Here is a 27,531-nt window from a genome sequence, read left to right on the forward strand (position 1 = left end):
GTATTTGGGTCCAATAGATATTTATAAGACGTCATTGTCCGAGTTACTCAAAATGGAAAAATAAACCATCCACGCAAAGACCGACATCCGCGCGGACGGAGTCGCGGGCGGAAGCTAGTACATATAATAAATCTGTAGAAGGGTCAATTCTGTACATTGACAATATTGAAAAAATAAATAGCAGGGGGTGTTATTGGATCGATACCAATTTTTTTTAAAAAAATTTTGTCTGTATGTCTGTCTGTCTGTATGTGAAGACATCACGTAAAAACTAACGGTTCGATTTCGATGAAACTTGGTATAATTATACCTTACTATCCTGGGCGTAAAATAGGATACTTTTTATCCTGGAAAAATACGTAGAAAAAAATTAATCTTAATTTTTCAGTTTTATCCATAGACGTTGTTCTGTAGAACCACGAACACACGTTGCGTATTATTATAGACCTAGCCGTATTTGGGTCCAATAGATATTTAAAAGATGTCATTGTCAGAGTTACTCAAAATGGAGAAATAAACCATCCACGCGAAGACCGACATCCGCGCGGACGGAAGCTAGTTGAGAATACATTACGTTTTGATCTTCATTTTTAAGAAGATATTTAACAAACAAGTAACTATTGTTCGCAGGACGGCTATAAATCACCGGAATAGCTCTAGACAGCTGAGACCAAGATATTTTCGATCTGTAGACCAACATCAGCACAAAGATAATGTTATTAGTTACGTTTGGACTAAAGAAGAACTATAGGATAAAATGGTTTTTCTGTATGCAAAGAAATGTGATAATGTGGCAGTAATAAAAAAGTATGTGATTGACCTGTATTATATGTAGAAACATTTAATGTAATCTATAATATACATATTATCTAGTATGCTAGTATAAAAAAAAAACTAAAAAGTTTGTTTGTTTGTACGCGCTTATCTCGGGATTACTCTACCGAATTCAAAAATACTTTCTAACAAAAATACTTAATATCACGTTGGATATCTATAAGTTTTAAATAAATATACCACAGGCGATGCTGGCCCGGACTGTTAGTGTTTTATATATTATGTATTTATAAAGAAGTTGTGGAAAACTCTTTTCTATTCAATGTTCTATTATTATTTTTGTTTCTAACTGACTAGAACCTCCCGAATACATCCGTTAGACTTTTTTGTTATTTTATCATTATTTTAGTAGGAAAATATAAGAATATAGACAATAGTTTACAACTTTGTAACAAATGGTGCGAATCGCGGGAACGCACTAAAAATAATGTACCTCTTTAACTATAACATTTTATGTTATGATCTCCGATACATGAACGTGGCATATATTTAAAAGGAGATGAAAATGATGGAAAGCTATAAATCTCGTGTAAAGCGAGCATTGTGCATCTTAGTTCCTCATATTATGGTTCATTAAGAGTCCTTTCGTTTAGTTTTATTATACACTAGCTGTGACCCGCAAGTTTACCCGCAATGCTCCACTCGTCTTAGTCTTAGCGTGTTGATATAATATAGCCTATAGCCTTCCTCCATAAACTGAAATAATTTTTCAAATCGGACGAGTAGTTCCTGAGATTAGCACGTTCCAAGAAAGAAACAAACTCTTCAGGTTAATAATATGAGTATGAAGATGAACCAGTTTATTCCCAAGTCAGTTTAATTCTGTTACTTTGTTTTATTAGCAATTGTTTTTTTTTTTGTAGAGATATTGTGTTTAGCAAAAGATACTAAGTACTAAAATAACCTTCTCAAAGTATCATAAAATCTGGAATACCTATAAACAAAAGGTTTAACATATAAATGAATAATTATTATCCTTAAACGAAATTAATCTTACACGCTATTCTTTTTTATAACAAAACGCATCTCTTATCTACTGAAATTAAAATGAAAGTATATTATTATAGTATATTGAAATTATAAAATAACTATGAGCATTTATGTGTTTGATCGCTTCAGTGAACCCTTTGAAGAATTCCATAGTCTTTGTGAGTCGCAAATCTAATAGACTTCAGTAATGTCAACTGGGATTATATGCATTGCACTTCTAGATTGGATAATAATTGTTCTATGACGTTATTATTTTCATGTCTGGCGCAGTTATTGGTTTTTAATTTCAGAAGATTCTGCGTAGAATGAAATGAACAATATTATAGGTTGATGGCTCATATACGGTCTAAAATATAACAAACTAGCTTTCCGGCCAAGGTTTCGCCCGCGTTTTGAAAGATAAACCCGCATAGTTCCCGTTGCCATGGGATTTCCGGGAGTGCGTTATATTCCCGGGATAAAAAGTAGCCTATGTCCTTTCTCGGGTATCAAAATATCTCTTTACCGAATTTACGCAAATTGGTTCAGTAGTTAAGGCGTGATTGAGTAACAGACAGACAGAGTTACTTTCGCATTTATAATATTAGTATGGATTAGCAGATGTGATGTGATATGATAATATCTAATTTTCTTACTGTGTTCTCTATTTCTAGTTTATTTTTTTAGACATCATCTGTTTCTCGTCTTCTTCTTCTTTAAAAATGACTAATCGATGCATGCCTGCTACCTACGTGATTATTAAAGGTGTTCTAAGAAACAAAGTCTGACGAAAGAAAACCTAATACACTATTATCATGTAAATGATCATAATATTAGATCTAAAGTTACCTTACCCACCAGGTAATTAGGTCGAATTTTACTTTAATCAACTAATTTGAATCCCAGCCCCATTTAACATAATTACAATACAAAAAGGTCTGCAGTGATAACACCACTAGATCACATTGACCCACTTTGCACAGCCCTTTGCTGATTAAACGAACGCTCATTTACCCTTCGAGATTTTGCAGAAATGTATTTTCATACTTTGTAAAAATTTTGCGAAAACATTGTTGGAAATTGTGAAAAACGCGCGGTTATTAATGCTGTTTATTTTTTATCTAGCGGTTGTCCCGGCTTCGCCCGTGGTAACATATTTTCTCTCCAGAAGAATCATCCTCGTACTTCAAGGAATATTAAAAAAAGAATTGACGAAATCGGTTCAGTCTTTCTTAGTTATGACTTATGCGCGTACCAACACATTTTGCGATTCATTTTTATTTTATAGATTTGTCGTAGGTGGAAGTACTGGCATCTGTATTTGTTTATTATTCCTTTTGAATTGTCAATTTACACACCGTCATTCGTTAGTTTCCATTTCACCCGCGATAACCAGGAATAAATAATAAAATATACCCGGACTTGATATTTTAAAATAGGTTAAGAAGTTAAGAGTTGAATCATTACAAAGAAACAAAGAAATCTTTCGTCTATAATATCTCTATAATTTTAGCTCTTAATGTTTTATGTTCAATGCCTTCATACTTTGCTTCCTGTAATTTTATATAATAAACCAAAGCAATTACAAAATTTTCGTGAATAGAATTTTATGCCATTCAAATTCTGACTCAAATTCATTTATTTATTTAATTAAAGTAACTTCTTCAAAAGTACTATTTACAAGTATATTACAGTTTAAACCAAAACGAAAGTCTTGTAACCTACATTTTAATTAATATTCATTTTCCCAAGAGGTAATATTATTTACTTCCACCATGTGTAAAGGGGTTAAAATCTAAGGAAAACATCAAGACTAACAGCTATTATGTTCATAAATTTGAAGTTATCGTCGGAATTCCCTCCTGGAGGGCTTTTACTCTGAATAAAGGAGATTCACAAGGGTCGGTAAATCCCTGTTTATTGTGTAGTCCTTTCCCAGGGATAGGATAAAAAGAATGGTTGTTAATTACGAAAAAATAATGCAACACATATATTTTTTAAAGGGACTAATTTTGTTGGTTTATTTTCGTTACGAGTGTTTCTTTGTGTCGCATTTTTTTTTCGTTAAATTTAGGCAACTCGGTACATAATGTATACTTAATGTAAAATTTTCTATTTTTACGCTAAACTGGCTTATTTTTTATCACAAAAGAACCTATAAAATAATGTTATAAGAGAGGAAATTTGTATTTAAAAGCAGCTGCCACGTAAGGTAGAATGCACATGAGCGAAACGGGTGCAAAATTATTTTCGTGTTATAAACATTGCTTCAAGGAGCTTTCATAATATGCATAATAACCCATAGTTACACGACCTATAACAAAACATCTTTGAAAACCAAAAACAAGCAGAATAAGCATTACCTATTTATTTTCCATTGCATTAAATATCCTGCGACTTTATTTAATGATCCACCGAATACATGACCCCATTTTTTTGTTTAAATAAATATCAAGACGCTCCCACTTATTCTTCTTATACCATCATCATATAAATTCATTAACATCACCAAAAATCTCAAATTCCACATCTTAGCTAGTAGTATAGCTAGTAGTATCTAGTAGTATCTAGTAGTATCTAGTAGTATCTAGTAGTATCTAGCTAGTAGTATCCACACAGGTATACTTGCCACCCGTACTACCTACTAGCTTCAAACCCTCCATGATCACGTCCTTTCTTGGTAAGAAGGGTACCCTTGCGAAGACCACCACATCACCAGAACTGCAGTCTTTCATGAGCAGCAAGTTCTTCTGAACGAACCACTGATCTGGACCTTCGGTGGCCAATTTTGTTTCGTTTCCTGTAAGAAGAAAGGTAAATAAAAATCTTCAAAATCAATTACCTATCAGACTTCTTGAGCAATACTAGTTTTGTCTTAGAGATATTTGTATTTCTGTATTTTAAAGGTTTGTAAGAAAAGCACGAAAATATTACCAAAAAATTCTGTCACCAACAGGAAGCTCATTATTCCTGTGTGGCATTGGCGGTATTATATTTTATCGCAAGTCAATTCCAAAGTCATTATTTATCATTAAAAGTATATTTTATATATACTTAATACAGAGTTATTGAAAGTAGAAATAATTTTATTATGCTGTAGTGCAAAATAATAGTATTTTGTTTACAATACGTAGGTCGATTATTGATATTTTAATCAACAATTTCTCAAGCGTTATTATTATTTATCTAAATATTTTCTCTTAATCTGCATATTTTTAAACCTTTGAATACTGTTCTTATCTGATAATATCCTTTACTAAAAATGTAAACTTTATCCAAAACGTTCACACCGAGCTTATTTACATTCAAAACTACATCAAGGAGACACCAGCTCATTTTTCAGATGTTCCACGAATTCTCTTTAAAGAAACTGCAACAAATGCATCCGAAGTGGAAAATTTGGGGCATAATTTAGCTGAGTTATGAAATGTCGAGTGTAGGAAATTTACGACTATGGCTTTGTGAATTTTGACTTTCTTTGTCACAATCTTGCCAAGTTTCAGTGGTCGTGATAAATGACTAGAGAAATATCACTACATACTTACATATTATAAAACAAAGTCGCTTTCTCTGTCCCTATGTCCCTTTGTATGCTTAAATCTTTAAAACTACGCAACGGATGTTGATGCGGTTTTTTTAATAGATAGAGTGATTCAAGAGGAAGGTTTTAGTATATAATTTATTAGGTTTTAGAAAAAGCGGGTGAAGCCGCGGGTGGTAAGCTAGTTTAGATATATTTGTTCAACAATGTACATAATTTATATAAATACAACTAAAATTGTCATTGTAAAATACTTATTTTATTTCAATGAAGAACTAGATGATTTTACTTTACTAACATCAACAAAAAGGCTAAAGTCCATAGAACACTTACCAATTTCTATGATTACGTTTAGTAATATCCCATGACCTAAAGAAGTCTCTTGCAGAAAATGTCTCATTGCAGCTGATTCCGACTTGATCTCCAATGTACAATTATCCCAAAATACTTTATTTTGAAATGATCCATATTTCTGCGCATTTAACTTCCTCTCCTGAAATGAGCATTATGTTTCATAGACATGTAAAATTTACTAATATTTTCACGTATCTTCGTCTGCTCACAAAAGGCTTATTTAATTTTCAATATTTTTTTCATGATCCGTTTATATTGGTCACTAGCGGTCCGCCCCGACTTCGCCCGTGGTACATATTTACGTTTTCTACATAAGAACCATCCTCGTACTTCAAGGAATATAATAAAAAAAGAATTATCGAAATCGGTTTAGCCGTTCACACGTGATGCCGTGAGAACGCGAAACGGGTTTCATTTTTATATATTATATAGATAGCATGATACTTGTACAGTCTATTACAATAATAATTACTTTTTAACACAGAAATTATAAAAACAGCTTTAATATTATAATATTGTCATATATATATTAATATACTTACGATAGTATTTAATGATCTTATAAGAATTTTAAAACACGGCACTTTCTCCGTTGCTTGATAATAAACAGTTTGCCACACATCTACCATGTTGTGTATATTTAATTTATTCTCTTTGAAATGTGGACAAATACTGTAGAATTTCTGATCCTCGGTGCTCACACTTACATCTCGAAATCTAGCAGTATCTGTTCCAAGAGATTTAGCCATTTTATAAGTCATTTTGTATTCTTTGATATTATTATCTGTAGAATTAGTTTTTCTTTCAGCTATTACAATTCGATTAGTTTTGTTTCCTTTATCACAATTTATATTTGTATTAAATTTTAAGAGAATCACTAAAATAACAACTTGCTTGTAATGAGACATCGTAAGTTTCTTAAGACCCTCGTAAAGAGTGAATGTTTAAAACTCTAGGCTGTAGGTATTGTATCATACTATTTGTTGTGATTCGATTTGTTTATAAATTATTATTAAATGTATGGTTTGTCATCATGCCTTTGTCTAGTGTTCTTTATTTATTAACAATTGATTATTTAATGTTATAAAAGTGACATGTATCTAAATTGAAATCATCATATTCTATTAGACACTACTGTAAAATTTTAATACAATTTTTTTTTCACAACTTTCTATTGTGTTTAATTTTTAAAACTGCAATCGTTAAATAATTGTAAGATGGTATTACCTATTTACATGAATATTAATTCATATTGTACAATAATAAACCTGTATCACTTGAGGTAATGTATTTAGCAACTTATGTGTAGAATGTATATAATCTATACTAATATTATAAAGCTGAAGAGTATGTTTGTTTGTTTGTTTGAACGCGCTAATCTCGGGTACTACTGGTCCGATTTGAAAAATTCTATCAGTGTTAGATAGCCCATTTATCGAGGAAGGTTATAGGCTATATATTATCACGCTACGACCAACAGGGGTGGAGCCACGGGGGTGAAACCGCGCGGAGCAGCTAGTATAATATATGTATATAATAGTATTTCAAGCAGACGTGAGTTGTGAATTTCTAAAGCCTGCAACATATCTACACTACATACTACTTAGGTTTCAAGTAGTTTATCGATTTTCCTAATTACACTGCATGAGGCTTTGAACATGTTAGTGCTCAAAGTTCCTTCCAACTTCAGTGAATACGCAGAGTTAGGCACTATTCAATTACCTAGAAACATGCACTCGACTTTTATGTAAACTTCTAATGACTTTCTTTTTACTTTTTTGTAACTTATGCGTATATAAATTTAGGAATCTAGAAATATAACGAAAATCAACAATTTGGTCCATCAGTATTTAGAAGGCTTTAGGTAAATTTTTAAACACAATATGTGAATTTCAATTTTCATGTCGAAAAGTCGACACATTTTTTCGCTTGCTCTGTTTCTTCCTACACTGTGGTATAATCATCTGTCATCGAATTATACATTCTTAATCAAACTTCGTTATTTTTATCTTATTATTCCAAAATGTAGGTATATTGTTCAAAAATGTATTTACAATAATATTTCTCGAAAGCGTCTTTATAACATACTAGCTTTCCGCCGGCGGCTCCGCCCGCGGTTTCAAAGACCAACTCGCATAGTTTCCGTTCCCGTGGAATTTCCGGGATAATAGGTTTTATCCTATATTACTCGTGGATAATGTAGATTTCGAATGGTGAAAGTTACATTTTTTCATTCTTAAAATCGGTCCAGTAGTTTATGAGCCTATTCATTACAATCAAACAAACAAACAAACAAAGTTTTCCTCTGTATAATATTAGTGTAGAAGTGTTATGTGTAGATATTTTACAGTAAAATTTACACTAACATCCATACATACAGTTGTACGTTCAGTGGAACATGAGTTTAACAATGCGTCACGAACTAGTATAACGGATGAGATAACAAAAACGTTTGTTAACTTCGCTTCGAGTTTAAAGTCGTCTGTTTCTCGTCTTGGTTTTGTTTCTATGAAGAGCGATTTAAATTATTATTATTAAGTTTTAACCTAAAAATGACAAATTGAATCTTATTTGTTTTTCCTTTATTTAATTGGTATTATAACTTATATATAAAAATGAAACCTGTTTCGCGTTGTCACGGCATCACGTGTGAACGGCTCAACCGATTTTGATATTTTTTTTTTTTTTTATATTCCTTGAAGTACGAGGATGGTTCTTTTGTAGAGTAAACGTAAATAATATGTACCACGGGCGAAGCCGGGGCGGACCGCTAGTAACCAATTAAACTGTGAAGTTGGATAATATTTTGTTTGCCTGCTCAGTTTACCACAGCGGCAAAATAAAATTGAACTATGTACTTATTGCTAATTATTATTAAGCGCTTTCTGTAATTAACTATAAACATATTACAGAATATGATGGGTTGATTTTCTAGTCTTCGGTTCGTTTTTACATTACGAAAACATATATGACACAATTCTGTAATTGTGTTGGAAATTCTATTTCTTTTCATTTTCCTTATTATTTTGTATTTGTGACAAATACGTTTTATTGACGTGTATGCAAATTATTGTTTTCTTATCTATGCTGAAGAAATTTTTATAATATTTATTCATTGTTATTTGTTGCCTACTAAATGTATTTCTATCAATCAATCAATCAATCAAAAAACCTCCGAAAACTGTATTTCACATAAAACAATACATTTTTCTGTACATTTATAAATAAAAAATAAACCTAACTACGTTGAATAAGACAGCTCTTTTTATTTTGGTATTCGGTTAAAAGATCCCCAAAGTGAATCTATTATTCATTATGAGGCTTCACCAGGATAAGCAATTTGTCAGAATGGTTCGTGCTCATTTTTATTTGTCTCAATATAAAATATACCTGTGCGTGTTCTGTCATAGTTTTTTTATAAAATGAACGTTGTTATGATAAAAATAAATAAACAAAAAATAAAATAAAACTTTTATTTTCTCACATCAATTACATAAATAAGTTTACACATTTTCAGTACAAATAAATAAAACTAGGTAATAAAAATTACCTGTATTTTAGGTCACCACACCCGCACTCTTTGTTGAAAACCTAAGCACAACTTCGTTGGATGCTAAGAAAAAAACATTTTAACAGCATTAATCTTAGTTTACGACATTTCATGTAAGTTAAAAGCAATTATATTATAAGTAAAAAATTGTGGATAGGTTATTAGTACTCCATTAATTAGCCACAATCTTGGCCACAATTTATTTCAGTTGTCTGTTTTTCGCTCACGATAGTTGAATCATGCCATCTCGACGTCTAATCGTGTGTGCGATAGTGTACCGTTTTTGAAGATCGATTGTTGTGTTCGTCTAACTATAGCTTTTTATATATGCACTATTTTTAAGGAGCACTAAGCTGCAGTAATTTACCAATTAAGGTATATGTTGGGGTAAGGTCGGACGGTTTTCGTGTGTGTTTTTGTGGTACCTACTGTATGAGGCCTATCTAATGAGTAACAAAAGCTCCAAAAAGTAAAAATTATCCCCATTTGCATTCCTACACGAGCTCATGACAGATTTGAATGTATACAAAACGCAATAAATTAAAACTTTTTGAATTATCATACTTCACCACAAATAAAACAAATGAACAACAAGGAAATGTCTGAGTTATTTCTTTATAAAAATACTTGTAACAGAATCATATTTTTATTGCTTTTCCTTTGCGATGAATACCACAAAGTTTTCGATTGTGAGTAGGTATCATTTTTTATTTTCTTTGATAACTCGTGAATATAATTCTATTGAGCTGTAGTAAAGTTAGTGAAGTTATATAAATTTACGATTCTGTGAATAAATGAGCATCTTTGATAAATTGGGTGCATGCACATTACATAACAGTATACAGATACAACCAGTAGGCAATCTTCATACAAAACGTTTGAAATGGCTCACGCACACAAGCAAGCGTGTTTACGAGAATGGGTACCGATTCAATTGTGCTAATATGTACCTATAACTCACACCCATGTACTATATTAATACACATAATCTCACTCTCGCATACTCACACACATAACATTCTCACACTCTCTCACAAACACATACCTGCACATGTTTGTCTTTTTAATTTTGTATAAATCGTCTTGCTTACTTTTATCATTACTTTGTGTCTCTGTTTTGGAGATATGAATGTTAAAATTTGATTAGTGGAACTACTAATGTTTGGAGGTGGGCGTTGGCACCTGTGCCGCAGCTTATTTAAGCTTTTATGGGTGCCATCGTGCATAAAGTTTTTGTAATGTGTTGTTGTGTTCCAAATAAACAATTTTGATTTTGATTTTTGATTTTGATTTTTTGATATTGTGATGCATGTGTGTTAAAATGATTTAAGACACACCGGTAGATCATGAATTAAGTCAAACCATTTATCAATATTATCACACTACTCGGCTTTGTCCAGGTTCAATAATAATGAAATTTACCAAAAAAACCTACCAATACATAGATAATTATGTGTTTTTCGTACAAATCTAACACTACCTACTATTTTTGTTAAAATTGCAATATGTTTCGGTTTTAAACTTTGTGTTAAAGATATGTTATTGGGAACATATTGACAAACTAGATTTCCGCCCGCGGCTTCGCCCGCGTTTGCAAAGGAAAACCCGCATAGTTCCCGTTCCCGCGGGATTTCCGGGATAAAAACTATCCTATGTGTTAATCCAAGTTACCCTCTATATGTGTGCCAAATTTCATTGTAATCGGTTCAGTAGTTTTTACGTGAAAGAGTAACAAACATCCATACATCCATACAAACTTTCGCCTTTATAATATATATGTTACCGGAAATGTATGAAATCAAGGAATTGTATACAATTCCTAGGAAATGTGTACAATTCCGATACCATTTAGGAAATATATAAAATATTGTTTAAAAAACTATTTAATGCATGCATATCCTAGGAAATGTATAATCTTCCTAGGAATTGTATGCAATTCCTATATCGTATTAGGAAATGTGTAAAGTAAATGCTTTCTGTAATAAAACACGTTGTTATTTTTTTTTATTATAGCTCTTATTGATACAAACGGGTAACAGTCATACCGTAAAATTGTAATAATATTATGTTCATAATAATATCTTCGATCGTTCGATCTTCGTCGACGGAGCCCCGCTTCGCGGGGCTCCTATTTCTGTGTAGTTTTTTTTTAACAAACCTAACCTAACCTAACCTAACGGCTAACCTAACCTAAACCTAACCTAACTTTGAGGGCGAATATCTCGGCTATTTTTGATTTTAGAGAAAAGTTGTTCCTATAAAACATGCTTATATAAGCGTAATCTTTACGATAAAACAATAATAAATAGGTGTTATAATGACACCAACTCCATCAAAATTTTTAAGTCCTGCGCCCCCTTTGCTTTAGTCCAACCCTTGCCTGCGACATATCAATATCTTAAATGTTTTACATTTCCGATAGCTATTTAGGAAATGTATAGATTTCCTAGGAAATGTATATAAAATAATTTATTTCACACATTTCCGTACGATTTTAGGAATTGTATAGATACGTTTGTCTACAGCTTACGTCAACCTCATACATTCGTAGTCTATTCTATTGAACGCTACGCTAACAGAAAGCCACTTGGCTAGGGGGCCTGATCCCATACCAAGCTTTCGCTTGTGTTATGGAAACCAGATAGCTGATAAACATACATATATAATTTTAAATAAATACTTATATAGATATTTAACACCCAGACAGAGAGCAAACATCTGTGTTCATCACACAAATATTTGCCCCGGGTGGGAATCGAACCCACGACCTCTGGCTTGGAAGGCAGGGCCACTACCAACCAAGCCAACCGGTCAGTCAAAATCAAATAGCAGACAAACTTACAATAACACGAATTAAACATTGTGACTAAAAAGTAAAAAGTATGTCCTTTTGTTTCCAAGAGAAAACTTTACAAGATGTAGCTATAACACATCAACAATGTAACAAAGAACAAGCTTGAAGGATGTAAAACATTTTAAAACTCCAAATTACGTACACAAAATAAATTTTACAGTCCCCTGTTTGCGAGATCCGGTTTACGCGGGCAGTAAAATTTATTTGGTTTTATTGTATCTTTAGTAGGATATCAATGTAATATCTTTTACAGTTTGAAAACTCAATAGTATCTTAATACTATTGAGTTTTCAAATTTTCTCTTAAGAAAGATGGCTTTTTGATGAAGATCATTTAAGTAACGATAAAAGATGAAGAATGTTGAATAAAACATTTGGTATTTGGATTTAATCAGGCTTACACATATACATTATACATATAGAAATATACTTCGGATATAAAACACTTAAAAAAAATTCTTATATGACAATACTGACTGCACTCCGCGGTTTCACCCGCGCATCTTATCGATAAAGAAGGCTATCTAACACCGAAATAATTTTTCAAATCGGACCAGTACTTCCTGAGATAAGCGCGTTCAAACAAACAAACAAACTCTTCAGCTTTATAATATTAAGTATAGATTTTATAACTTCTTTATGACAATATTTATGAATAACCCTCTAATAACTGTATATGCTTTTAAATTCCCTTTTAAATTAACCATTTGACTGAACAACTTGACGTTCCTTTGCCTCAAAGAAATATCTAAATTCCAGTGTCACTAGACAGACCAATTACAGAGAACATTCAACGACAGTTATTCTTAAGAATACACTGTTTCTCATAGCCTTAGGCTAGCTTGGCTTTTAGACACAGCCTTAACATTTATTCTTTTAAAATTGTGTTTATATTTTTCAGAAAACCTTTATTTCAATTGTGCTCTTAATTTACTAGTTTTAAATGTAATTTTTATTGTAAATTGTGTCAATCAATCTTCAAGAGGTAGGTATGCATTGATCGTTATTGCCGTGAAACTTCTTTAGGCGCGTTGAGATTAAAATTTCAAGGTCGCGTCATGGAGTAAGGCGACGATTGTGGTATTTTTTGATCTTGCCCAAGAAGTTTCACTTCTGACAATTGTGCTCGGCACACACGCTCATTTTTTTATTTAAAACCTATAAATGAATCCATGAACCATTAAAGAAAAGATAATAAAGTTTATGGATGCAATATCAATTTAAACTTTTAATCCTATCCGAGTATTAAGCGTAAGCTTAGTTAATAGTCAATTACAAGACAGTTAACTCCAATATTACGCTGAAAGGGGTTAATGGCCGAGTATTATAACATGAGTGCCTACTCTAATAGGAATATAGGGTTTATTAAATACTAGCTTTCCGCCCGCGGCTTCGCACGCTTTGTCTAAAACCTAATAAATTATATACTAAAACCTTCCTCATGAATCACTCTATCTATTAAAATAAAACGCATCAAAATCCGTTGCGTAGTTTTAAAGATTTAAGCATACAAAGGGACAAAGGGAAATAGGGACAGAAAAAGCGACTTTGTTTTATACATACTATGTACTAACTTGTGATAATATGTATAAGAAACATACTCTAAATGATTCTTCGCGTAAAAACTACTTAATCCATATGGGCAAAGCTAATATAACACTAGACATATTATGGGTAAATTTCATATACTGAATGCAATTAGATTGCATATGATAAAATCATCATCATCATCATCATCATCATTCCAGCCTTTCAAGACGTCCATTGCAGGACATAGGCCTCCCCCAAAGATTTCCAAAACGACCGATCACCAGCGGCCTGAATCCAGCGGCTCCCCGCCACTTTGATCAGGTCGTCTGTCCACCTCGTTGAAGGCCGTCCCACACTGCGACGTCCTGTACGTGGTCGCCACTCTAGAACCTTTTTGCCCCAGCGGCCATCGGTTCTGCGGGCTATATGCCCAGCCCAGCGCCACTTCAACTTACTAATACGGTGGGCTATGTCGGTGACTTTAGTTCTTTTGCGGATCTCCTCATTTCTGATTCGATCACGCAAAGAAACCCCGAGCATAGCCCGTTCCATAGCTCGTTGAGCAACGCGAAGCTTGTGCACCATGCCCGCGGTTAGCGACCACGTTTCGGATCCATAAGTCAACACCGGTAACACACACTGCTCGAAGACTTTCGTCTTCAGGCACTGAGGGATTTTGGACGAAAAGATGTTGCGTAGTTTCCCGAACGCTGCCCAGCCGAGTCGGATTCGACGATTGACCTCTTTCCCGAAATTGGACTTACCTAATTGGACGCTTTGTCCCAGGTAAACGTATTCGTCAACAACTTCGAGAATAGAGTTTCCAACTGATACCGGAGTGGGCACAACATGGACATTTGACATGATTTTCGTCTTATCCATGTTCATGCTAAGGCCCACTTGTTGTGAAACTCTGTAGAGGCCACCGAGCATTGTATTGAGGTCTTCCAGGGATTCTGCCATGACTACGATATCGTCGGCAAATCGAAGGTGAGAGATGTACTCGCCATTAACATTGATGCCAAGTTCTTGCCAGTCCAGGAGCTTGAAGACATCTTCCAAAGCAGCGGTAAACAGTTTCGGAGAAATAACATCTCCTTGTCGGACCCCGCGCTACAGAGGAATTGCCTTTGTGCAATGCTCCTGAACCCGGACTGACATAGTGGCGTTTTCATACAAACTTCTCAACACTTCGATATACCGATAGTCAATGCGGCAACGCTGAAGAGACCTCAATACGGCCCAAGTCTCGATCGAATCAAAGGCTTTTTCATAGTCCACAAACGCCAAGCATAATGGCAGATTATACTCCTCCGTCTTCTGTATAATCTGCCGCAGCGTATGTATGTGGTCCATGGTGCTAAAGCCTCTTCGGAAACCGGCTTGTTCGGGAGGCTGGAAGTCATCAAGCCTGCGTTCGAGACGATTCGTAATGACTCTCGAAAACAGCTTATAAACATGGCTCAGCAGTGATATTGGCCTGTAATTCTTCAACAGGGTTTTGTCTCCCTTTTTGAAGAAGAGGACAACCATACTGCTGCTCCATGCTTTTGGCGCAGTGCCCTCGAGTAAGGTGGAAGTGAATAACCTCTGTAGCACTCTGAGGATTGGTGTGCCACCCGCTCTCAGAAGCTCAGATGTGATTCCATCCTCACCCGGCGCCTTGTTGTTCTTAAGCTGTTTGAGAGCCATTCTAATCTCGTATAGGCTGATGTCCGGGATATCTTCGGTGTAATGTCGGGTTAGTCGGGCTCTAGGATCTTTCGCCGGACTCGCAACAGGCTTAGCAACGGAGGTGTAAAGGCGTCCATAAAACTTCTCGACCTCGCCTAGTAGCTCCGGTTGAGACGACACAATTTTGCCACTATCCGTCTTCAGCTTAGTCAACCGGCTTTGCCCAATAGATCCATCTCTTGCGAACACTTTTGAGCCTTTATTTCGCTGTATCGCTTCTTCAATGTTTTTCGTATTGAAGGAGCGGATATCGTGTCGCAAGGACTTTGTAATTCGTCTATTGAGCTGCCTATATGACTTCGCTTCATCGGAAGTATTCAGTAGCAAAGAGCGTCGCTCTGCCAGGAGCTTGAGGGTATGGTCGGAAAGTTTTTGTGTTCGATTCTTACGGGGAATCTTGCAGTGATGCAACCCTACCGTACGAATCGTTTCGATAAGCCTGTTGTTCATATCGTCCACAGATACGTCATCGCCTAGGCAAGCGAAGCGATTTTGGAGCTCGAGTTGAAAGCCTTCGGGGTTCTGAATTAGGGTGCGGAACGGTCGAAGAGTTGACTTAATCAAGCGAGACCTTTCGAGTTTCACATCTATATTCAATGTGCCTCTTACCATACGGTGATCGCTGCCGGTTTTGACCCTGTTGATCACAGAAACATCATTGAATATATGTCTCTTTGTAGTCATGATAATGACATGATAAAATATGATATCATGATATGATATGATAAAACGGCTTCGCCCGCTTTCTCTAAAACTATTTGAAATTAAACTATCCATCTCTCAAGTTGGATCGAACTGCATATGGTGTGCGAATTTTATTACAATCGGTTATGTGGTTTAGGAGTCCATTGAAGACAAACATTGTGACACGAGATTTATATATATTAAGATAATGTACTTAAACAACTACGAGATGTATGTTACAATATCTATTACTTATATGGCTTTTTCGTGTGCAAAACTGTTGGTAAAATGTATATATATATAGTATTTATAAGCACAATAGTCAGAATATTAATTTTAGTTTCCTTAATTCAAAGAAATACCTAAAGTTTTATAATAATAGAGAGATCCATCTCACCGTCGTCGGGATAAATGCAAAAATCATATTTAGTGGATTTCAAACATCCGCTCCGATCTAAATTGAATTTTATCAACTTATTTCCGATTTGCTGTTCGTTATTGCATTTTCATTCACATTTATTTAGCGCATCTGGCAAGAAATGCTGTAAAATATAAATCTATTTGCATCTGGCATTTCCTTGTTCAAATATAAAATTAAATTAATATCGGAAGTCGTAATGTAGCTTCATTTTTTTATTTCATAAAATAATATTCCTTACAAAATGATATCATATTATGTAAAAAGTTATATAATTAGTGCCTCAGGAGTTGCACTTCAAAATGTGGCTAAAGAGCTACGTTTTACTTCTATGGCCTCTTTTTGGCTCACGATAGTCGAAGCATGCCATTATTTGATCAATCGTGTGTGCGTTAGTGTACCGTTTTTTAAGATCGAATATTGTGTTGTAACCTTTTTATTTATAACTAGCAGTCCGCCCCGGCTTCGCCCGTGGTACATATTTCGCAATAAAAGGTAGCCTATGTCCTTTCTCGGGTATCAAAATATCTCCATACCAAATTTCAGTCCAATTGGTTCAGTAGTTTAGGCGTGATTGAGTAACAGACAGACAGACAGAGTTACTTTCGCATTTATAATATTAAGTAGGGATTTCCTTGTTGCTACATTATAGTCATATTTGGTACATATAATTAAATTTAATTAACACCTTGCAACGAATAACGAAGTTTTTATTATAGAACATTCAGACTGAATGAAAACATGTATCTAGGAGCTTATAAAACAAATGAAACATTTCGTCCGACCATAGTTCGCGTGCAAAAGTTGGTACAATGAAAAACTTAATTTCGTTTAGTTCGTAGCGACACGTACCGCAAAATGTAATAATGTCGCTTTTTCTGAACAAAGCAATATGAGATTTCGTGATATGAGCTGGAGCGGTTGAAAATCACATTTTACGGATAATAATCGCATGCAATACTGTGGTATTGTGATACTGCTTCCTATTTTGATCATTTTCGTTGCATTTTGTTTGAATATGACTGGTTGTTTCGGGAATGCTGTCGTATTTTCTATTATCTACAGATTATATCTATTGGTTATATGGAACATGACCAATCTCGCGTTAGCATCACTACATAGTATAAAACAAAGTCGCTTTCTCTGTCCCTTTGTATGCTTAAATCTTTAAAAGTACGCAACGGATTTTGATGCGATTTTTTTTTTAAATAGATAGAGTTATTCAAGAGGAAGGTTTTAGACAAAGCGGGCGAAGCTGCGGGCGGTAAGCTAGTAAGCTAGATAAGCGTTTAGAATAGTGTACCTATATCCGCGATTTTGGAATTGGGTGTGCGATAAAAAGAACCCCAGCATGAAATAATAGGAAAAATAGTATTTTTCATAGTCAGGCAGTATGTTACATTTATTTTGTTTATCCTTTACCTAAGGGAAGCCAGAAGGCAGCCCGGAAGAGATTGCTGATAAGCGATAAGTTTGCCTTTGTACTACCTCTTTCCTTTCACTTTCTTATACATATCTACATTACAAAATACAGTAAATAGTATAAGAAATAAAAATAACTACCTACGAAGTATTCAATGTCAAATAATACAATAAACAGCAAAAGAAATAAAAATAACTATAAAGTATTTTGCATTAGCTCATAATTCCTATAATCATAGTGAAAAGTGCTCAAGAAAAATGGCGTCCTATAAAAAGGTTCAGATGTACAGAACGGCAGAGAGCTCATTACGGAATGTCGTCGAGAAAAAACTGACAAAGCCTTTGATAAAACGCTCTCACTGGATTTCGGATGTGCCGAAATTAATTGTCCGTTTTCTTGTTTCAATATTTAAGTTTATAATCGTCGTTTCTTTTCTGATATATTGTCTGTCTGTCTGTTACTCAATCACGCCTTAACTACTGAACCAATTTGCATGAAATTTGGTATAGAGATATTTTGATACCCGAGAAAGGGCATAGGCTACTTTTTACCCCGGAAATCCCACGGCAACGGGAACTATGCGGGATTTCTTTGAGTGCGCGGGCGAAGTCGCGGGTGGAAAGCTAGTAGTTTATAAAGCAAAATTATTATAGGTTAAATACATGAATAAATTCTTAATTATAACAAAACAATTACCTATACAGCTATGAACTACCTACCTTTTTAAATCATCTTTACCGTCGCCTGTGTCAACCTGAGTGAAATCGCGGCAAGCGGATAGTATATTATAATATCACTTAGGCCCGATTCAGTGCGACGCGGACCGTCCGCACGCGGACTAGGTTTTGCGTCCGTCGCGGATGATTTTGTCGTTCAGTGCGATGCGGATCGGGATCGACTGTAACCCTCTCGGTTTGCACATTTGACGCAGCCGCCATGACAACGACAGTACTTTATATCCGCTCCGCGTAACTGTTGTCCGCTGAGCACTGAACATTAGAACCAAGCACCGTCCGCCCGTGGACATCCGCGGCGCGGAGGAGCGGCGCGGAGCGATTTCGTCCGCGCGCGGATAGCTCTCCGCGACGCGGACAGCTCCGCGTCGCTCTGAACGCGCTGTAAGGTTTCATACATTTTACCGTCCGTCGCGGACGTCCGCGTAGGTCATCCGCGTCGCACTGAACAGGCCCTTAGTGGTTTACAGTCAGTGAAGCGAATTGAATCCGATTTTACGCTTCAATGCTAGGTATAACTTAATGTATTTCTTATTAAATTGAATAGAATAATCCTTATAATAATAAGACGTATTAAAATGTCTGATAAAATAATTAGAACACGTATATTACTTTTAAAAAGGTATACTTTTTAAATCATCTTTACCGTCGCCTGTGTCAACCTGAGTGAAATCGCGGCAAGCGGATAGTATATTATAATTTACAGTCAGTGAAGCGAATTGAATCCGATTTTACGCTCCAATGCTAGGTATAACTTAATGTATTTCTTATTAAATTGAATAGAATAATCCTTATAATAATAAGTATTAAAATGTCTGATAAAATAATTAGAACACATATATTACTTTTAAAAAGGTATACTTTTTAAATCATCTTTACCGTCGCCTGTGTCAACCTGAGTGAAATCGCGGCAAGCGGATAGTATATTATAATTTACAGTCAGTGAAGCGAATTGAATCCGATTTTACGCTCCAATGCTAGGTATAACTTAATGTATTTCTTATTAAATTGAATAGAATAATCCGTATAATAATAAGTATTAAAATGTCTGATAAAATAATTAGAACACATATATTACTTTTAACTATAGATATGTATATTTAAACTTCTAGTACAACGTAGATTGACTTATGCAGAAGATAATAAATCTATACTAATATTATAAAGCTGAAGAGTTTGTTTGTTTGTTTGAACGCACTAGGTAATCTCGGTAACTACTGGTCCGATTTGAAAAATTCTTTCAGTGTTAGTCCCATTTATCGAGGAAGGTTATAGGTTGTATTTCATCACGCTACGGGCAACATGAGTGGAGCCACGGGGGTGAAACCGCGCGGAGCAGCTAGTTGTTAGATAAAAACGTAATTGAGTGTCCTTATAGATAACCTGAAAGTTTATAAAAATAAATACAAAAACAATCACCTAAAACGGGATACAATGCAATTGCAACATGTAAACTATCCTAAAGACGTAGCCGTAACTGCAATACAATACTGTTTGATATTTATTGAATTCTCCAGATACCAGACTAAAAGTATTTCGAATTTCCGCTATCTGGAATTGCTGCATCGCGGTCGACTTACTCAATCTTACAATAGATTTTACGAGGAATTGGTTAAATTCATTATAGATATTTAGTGGATAGAGGTGAGTTGTATCTAATAACTGTTTTAATTTTATCTATACCTACTTAATATTATAAAGCTGTAAAGATGAGGTGTTTGTTTGTTTGATTGATTGAAAGCGCTAATCTCGGGAACTACTGGTCCGATTTGAAACATTATTTCGGTGTTAGATAGCCCATTTAACGAGGAAGGCTATAAGGCTATAACATAAAATATCATCTCGCTAAGACCAACAGGAGCGGAGCACTGCGGGTAAAACCGCGGAGCACAGCTAGTTATAAATAAGATTTTTGCTAAGTGATATTGGATCTCGATTTTAATTTTTCGATTTTATTACCACATAATAATATAGATATTACTAACGAAATATATTTCTGAGAAATTAAGTGTCTAATGTTTTTAAATTTATTTCTAGAAGCCACATATTTTTAACCGATTTCAAAAAAGGAGGAGTTTATCAATTCGGCCGGTATGTTTTTTTTTAATGTAGGTATGTACACCGATTACTCCGAGGTTTCTGAACCGATTTACGTGATTCGATTTTTTGTTCGATGCGGGATGGTGTCGAATTGGTCCCATAAAAATTTTATTCGGATAGGCCCAGTAGTTTTTATTTTATGGGCATTTTTGCAAGTGCAAGTTTGAAGTCGGTTGTTTTTAACGCAGTTATCACTTGTTTGTAAACCTATACATTAAATTAACGTAAACAAAAGATGAGTAATATCCATAAAGTTAATTATTAATTACCCTTTGAGAAACGATACTATGTAAATTTTAATTTATTTACATTAATTATTCCGTTTCGAAGAATGAGTTGCATCAAATGAAACCGTCCATTATTAATTCAAATTAATTCAGAAGGATATTAAAAGAAAAATCATGTTCAATTTTAACTGGATTGCTGTCATTATGAGTTTTATTTAAAAAGAAATGGAGATTCGTCATTAATCAAAATTGCTTTTACTGTATTTTTCACATCTTAATATTAGATTGAATTTAATATTGGTGGGAAGTGTCATCTCAACAATAAATAAATAAATATTTCAGGACATTTTTCACACACGGCACGATCTGGATCCCATACTAAGCTTTCGCTTGTGTTATGGAAACCAAATGGCTGATAAACATATATGTATGTTTATCAGCCATTTGGTTGGTATATGATTTTAAATAACTACTTATATAGATTTTAATTAACACCTTAGGGTAAATATTTGTGTGATGAACATTCATCACACAAATATTTACCCTGGGAGGGAATCGAACCCAAGACAAGTGGCTTGGATGGTAGGGTCACTACCAATCAAGCCAACTGATCAATCAACGATATAGTTAATAAGTTTAAAAAATAATGTTTTAAAAAGTTTTAGTTCTAAGTATCTCGTATTATTTCTGTTATAGAAAGCATAACATAAGGTCATAAAATCAACGACATGAGACATCTATTTAGGATGATGTTAATATGAATGAAAGCGGTTTATTTATGAGTTCGTACGAAGGTAAATATTTATATACGAGTTGACTTTGGCCAGATGTGTCTCCAACATTAATATTTATTACGCATATTTTTGGTGCTCCATAATATCTATATTAATACTAGCTGTCCCTGCAAACGTTGCTCTGCCTTACTATTATCACTTAGGGGTATGAAAAATAGATGTTGGCTTTTTTTTCAGAACATAGGCACACTGCAAAATTCATGAGAATCGGTTCAGCCGTTTCGGAGGAGTATGGTTACTAACATTGTGACACGAGAATTTTATTATAAAGTGTTATAAAGCTGAATATATTATGTTTGTTTGGTTGGTTGCAAGGGCGGATCCAGCTTTAATGCCAGGGGGGGGTCACATAGTCGTCGTCAAGTTACAAAAGCTATATTTTGATAAATTTAATTGATACGTAGATAGTACATTAAAAAAAAACCGGCCAAGTGCGAGTCGGATTCGCGCACCAAGAGTTCCGTACAAATATTTTTATATGTTTTAACTTTAAATTTATTTTTTGTAATTTTTCCTTTATCTGTGCTATAAGACAGTGTGCTTCCTACAAAATTTCAAGATTTTCTGTTCACGGGAAGTATATATACCCTGTAGGTTTTGATTACTGCCGAGTGGCGACACTTGCGAACGGCGAAAATTTTCAGCATAAACGGCTGTAGGTATCTTTTTCAATGCGTTTGCTAGTATTTTCATTTATTCACAACTGCATGGGACAATAGAGTTGAGTATACAATATAAATTTCAGCATGATCGCTCAATGCGTTCATGAGAAAATGGGTTCTAGAAAGGTAAGAGAAGGCAATTTCGAAAACAATCCCTTGACGTTGATCTCTTTTTTCACCTAAGTATTAATATTTATAATTTTAATTTAACGCTGCCTCTGAACGGTATTTTAAGGTTTCCAACGCGGCGCCAAAAAAAAAAAATTACTCCTGTAGCGTTGAAAATTGTAAAAAAAAAAACATTTAATTATAGAAGATTGAAATGCTTATGCTTATGAAATAAAACCGGCTGAGTGCGATTCGGACACGCGCACCGAGAGTTCCGAACAAACCTATTTTTTATATTATGATGTATTTTAAAATTCATATTTTTCGTAATTTTTTCCTATATCTGTGTGTACCAACTTTCAAGACTATGTGTTGATGAGAAGACGTACGATAATTTGCAGCATAAATCTTCTGTATCTTTTGATTGCGTAGATTTGAGTACCTATAAGATATAAATTTCAAATTTTCGTTTTCATCCGCGCGTTTCTGAGAAAAAAGGTATGTTTTTTTGCCATTATTCTTGTATCTGTACTATAAGATTTTGCTTCGTACCAAATTTCAAAATTCTGAGTTTACGGGAACTACCCTGTAGGTTTTGATTTCCTTGCGAATGTCAAAATTTGCAAAAAAAATAATTCTATCTGTTTGTCTGTCCCTTTTACTCAGGAACGCGTAAAGGTAACAAGCTGAAATTTATATCGAATACTTTAATCTACGGCCCCTTGATGCTGTGAAAAAATCAAACGTATACCCCCAATGCAATCAAAAGATACAGTCGTTTATACTGCAAATTATCGCAAATTTCGACATTCGCAAGGGAATCAAAACCTGCGAGGAACTTCCCGCCTTGCCTCCCGTTAACACAGTCTTGTAATTTAGCAAAAAGTATCGTCTTATAGCACAGATATAGGAATAATTACGAAAAAAATGATTTTTTTTAATTACATTTAATGAAAAATATATTTTTTAATAATTAATTTTAAACCTACAATCCACACCGGAAACGAATCTTGAAATTTGGTTTTATAGCACAGTTAAAGAAAAAAATGTTTAAAACAAAATTTAAAGATATTTAAAAAAAATTGATTTATTCGGACTTCAGAGCCCTCGGTGCGCAAGTCCGACTCGCACTCAACCGGGTTTTTGCCCTAATTTTACTGTATTTTCTTTTGTTATTTACCATTTAAGCGTGTCCCAGACAGACGCGGCCTGCGGTGGCGGTGGCGGTGGCGGTCAGTTGGATGACTTGAAAGTTCTAGGAACGACATAGACACACGCGGCCGACGCGGTCACAGCGCGGCTTACCGCGGCCGCAAGCCCCGCCCTCTCCGCCACCGCTTCTGTGTGAATGAGCGCGCGGACATGAGGCGGTCATTACGCGATCAGTTGTAAATTTTTGCAACAGGCCGCGTGTACCGCGTGAAATTATGCCTACAAAAACACTGAGTTGTTTATTCAAACAGTGCAAAATTACCCAGTTTTGTATGATACATCACATAAAGACTAAAAAAACAAAAGAATTAAAGACAAAATATGGGCAATAAAAGCAATAAAACTTCGTACGATTGGCCATTACTAACGTCCACTTGCAGGTGAGACTCGAGAGCTAATGTGCCGCTGTAGGTTAGAATGACCGCCACCGCGGCCGCGGCAGTATATTGTTATCACGGTCAAGCAAGAAGGCAACAGCAGATCGCCACCGCAGGCCGCGTCTGTCTGGGACAGGCTTTATTGAACCTGATATCTGAACTGTAGCTGTCGCCTTGTCTAATTAAAAAAAATTTTGCTACTTTATGTCGTATCCACGAACTGGGATATTTTGATATTTGAGGTTTTTTTGAGAAAAGTGTAATCAGCAAAAGTTGAAGAAAATATTTTAATTACCTACAACTTTAATTCCGCAGTTACAAACTTTTTTCGAAAATCGAGAAAATTTGTTTTTTTTTCCTTAAATCGCGACCCCAGATCAACCGTAGTTAACTTTTCCTCTAATTTTTGTTATATTTTCTAACGTTTGTAATTACTTTCATTGTTCTATATTACTTTACGTTTCAAAAGTTAATAATAACATCATGTTAAACAATATTCATTTGTTAATTTAAAAAAGTTAATATTAAATTAGTGATCCGCTTAGGTCGTGGACCTAGCCCAGGGGGGGGTCATGACCCCATGACCCCCCCCCCTGGATCCGCGCTTGGTTGGTTGAACGCGCTAAACTCAGAAACTGCGGATATTGCATGAAACATTTTTTCAGTGTTAGATAGTCCATTTATCGCGGAAGCTATAGTCTATATAATATGTATTATTATCATGCTAAGACCAATAGAAGTTGAGCAATGCGGGTAAAACCACGGGGTACCTACAACTACTTAATATTCATCATAAAATATATGTTATCGGCTGGATGAACGTTTCAACAATTAGTAACGTATAAAATAATATACTGTTATTAACCACTAACCGCATTCACAGCTGCAGAATTGCAGAAAAATGTAGGCCATATATTTTGTGCTGATGATGTGAATTTCGATTCTTTGTTTTATAATTATAATATAATGTACAGGTACATAATATTAAATAAAGGTCTTTATTTAAAGTAAGCGTGTTAAATAAAAATATTATGTGTAATATTCATCCAATTGCGAATGTTTATGATTTTCTATATCGCTTACATGGTAAAAATACTGAACTGATTTTGTAAAGACATAACATAGAGATAGTCAATAATGTGATTTGAGATTGTTGAAAGCATGCTTGCTGTTTTCGAAGGCAACATATCAATTAATATTTTTATTGGTTTTCCTTTTGTTTTAAGAATATTAAAATACAAATTTTTTTTTTTTTTTTTTTTTTTTTATGTTAGCTCCAACAAAAGAGCAGGCGACTCACTTTCTGGAAGTTCGTCGCCGCCCATGAGCGTTCGCACTGTCGGAGACTTTACGAACGTTTTGCTGGCCTTTCAGGTATGTGTAGGCTTTCTTCTTGAAGGTGCCCATGTCAAAGTTTTTAGGAAACACAGAAGCAGGTAACTTGTTCCACAACAGCGTGGTTCTCGGCAAGAAGTGTCGCGAGAATCGCACTGTAGACGAACGCCACGCATCCAGGTGGTGTGGATGGTATTTAAGCTTGTGTCGTGCAGTGCGGTTGTGGAATTGCGCAGCTGGTACCAATCCAAAAAGTTCATCAGAACACTCTCCATTGTATATCCGGTAAAATATGCACAGTGATGCGACATCACGCCGCAGTGCAAGCGGATCCAGCCGATCGGTGAGCTCGGGTCGGTCGACGATTCGAGAGGCTCGACGTTGAAGGCGGTCAAATGGAAGCAGCTGATATTGGGGTGCTCCAGCCCAGAGGTGAGAGCAGTATTCCATATGTGGCCTAACTTGGGCCTTATAAAGTTGTAGGCGATGAGCTGGCTCGAAATACTGTCTCGCTCTTGCGAGCACCCCTAGTTTCTTTGAAGCTAGTTTAGCCTTGTCTTCCAGATGACCCCTGAACTGAACGTCGCTCGCAATGTCGACCCCGAGGATTCCGATGCAAGGCGTGGCCTTAAGGAGAGTGTTTTGAAATTGGGGCGCAACGTCAAAATTCTTCTTTTTCGCGGTGAACGCGCAGACTTGTGTTTTGGAGGGGTTGAACACAACTAAGTTATTCTGCCCCCATATTGAGATTTCATCTAGCGATTTCTCAATTTTCGACACAAGTTCTTTCCTGTGCTGGTCCACTTCCTCCTGAGAGATATTTTGAAAGCCGGCATAAGCGGCATCACCCGTACTATCGTCCGCATAACAATGTATGTCACGTATTCGCAACATATCATTGATGTGCAATAGGAATAGCGTAGGCGATAGCACGCAACCCTGTGGAACACCAGCATTCACAGGCATGGATTTTGAGCACGATCCGTCGACAACGACCTTGATGCTTCTTGCCGTGAGAAAGCTGGCTATCCATTTGCAAAGTCTCTCAGGAAGGCCGTACGAAGGCAACTTGGAGAGGAGCCCCTTGTGCCACACCCGGTCAAATGCCTTAGCTACATCTAAACTGACTGCCATAGCTTCCCCCTTACTCTCAATCGTAGACGCCCATCGATGTGTTAGGTAAACCAAAAGATCACCAGCCGAGCGGCCTCGGCGGAATCCGTATTGATGGTCGCTTAACAGCTGATGATCTTCTAGGTACCGCAACATCTGGTAGTTAATGATAGATTCCATCACTTTTGAGAATAAGGAGGTAACAGCAATTGGCCTATAGTTTTTTGGGTCAGAACGTGAGCCTTTCTTGGGTATTGGGTGGATCAAGGCAGTCTTCCAAGCGCCCGGGACGTTGCCAGAAGTGTAAGAACACCGAAACAACTGCGTAAGAACTGGAGCTAACTCGGGAGCACAAGTTTTAAGTACAATGGCAGGGATTCCGTCCGGCCCGTTCGACTTATTTACGTCAAGAGAAGAAAGGGCTTTACGCACGGCACGTTGTGTGAATTTCACGTCTGTCATCGTAAAATTGCAATGTGGGATGGTCGGGGGTGCCCTTCCTTCATCGTCCAAAGTTGAATTCGACGCAAAGAGCGTGACCAACGTATCAGCCTTCTCCCTAGCCGTATGAGCCAAAGTATCGTGATCCCTGCATAATGGTGGAAAAGACGATTTACAAAAGTTCCCCTGGATGGCTTTGGCGAGTGACCAAAAAGCACGTGTACCTGAAGGGTAGCGTGCTAGCCTCTTGCCGATCTTCGTAATGAACTCTGACTTTGCCTTAAGGATCTTTTTCTTGTACTGTCTAGAGGCAGCATTAAACTTTTTTTTAAAGTAACGAGCTCTGGGATTCTTTTCTGCTGTCGCTTTTACCCAGGCCTGAAAACAGCCCTGTTTCAGACGAGATGCCGCTTTACAGGACTGTCCGAACCAGGGTTGAGACTTGCCACCTATAGGTACCACTGAGTAGGGAATATAAAGTTCCATACCCTGTGTGACCACATCGGCGACAGAGTCAGCGCAAGCATCAGAATCCTCA

Source organism: Colias croceus, chromosome 10 (assembly GCF_905220415.1).
Source record: "Colias croceus chromosome 10, ilColCroc2.1".
In the NCBI taxonomy this organism is placed as follows: domain Eukaryota; kingdom Metazoa; phylum Arthropoda; class Insecta; order Lepidoptera; family Pieridae; genus Colias; species Colias croceus.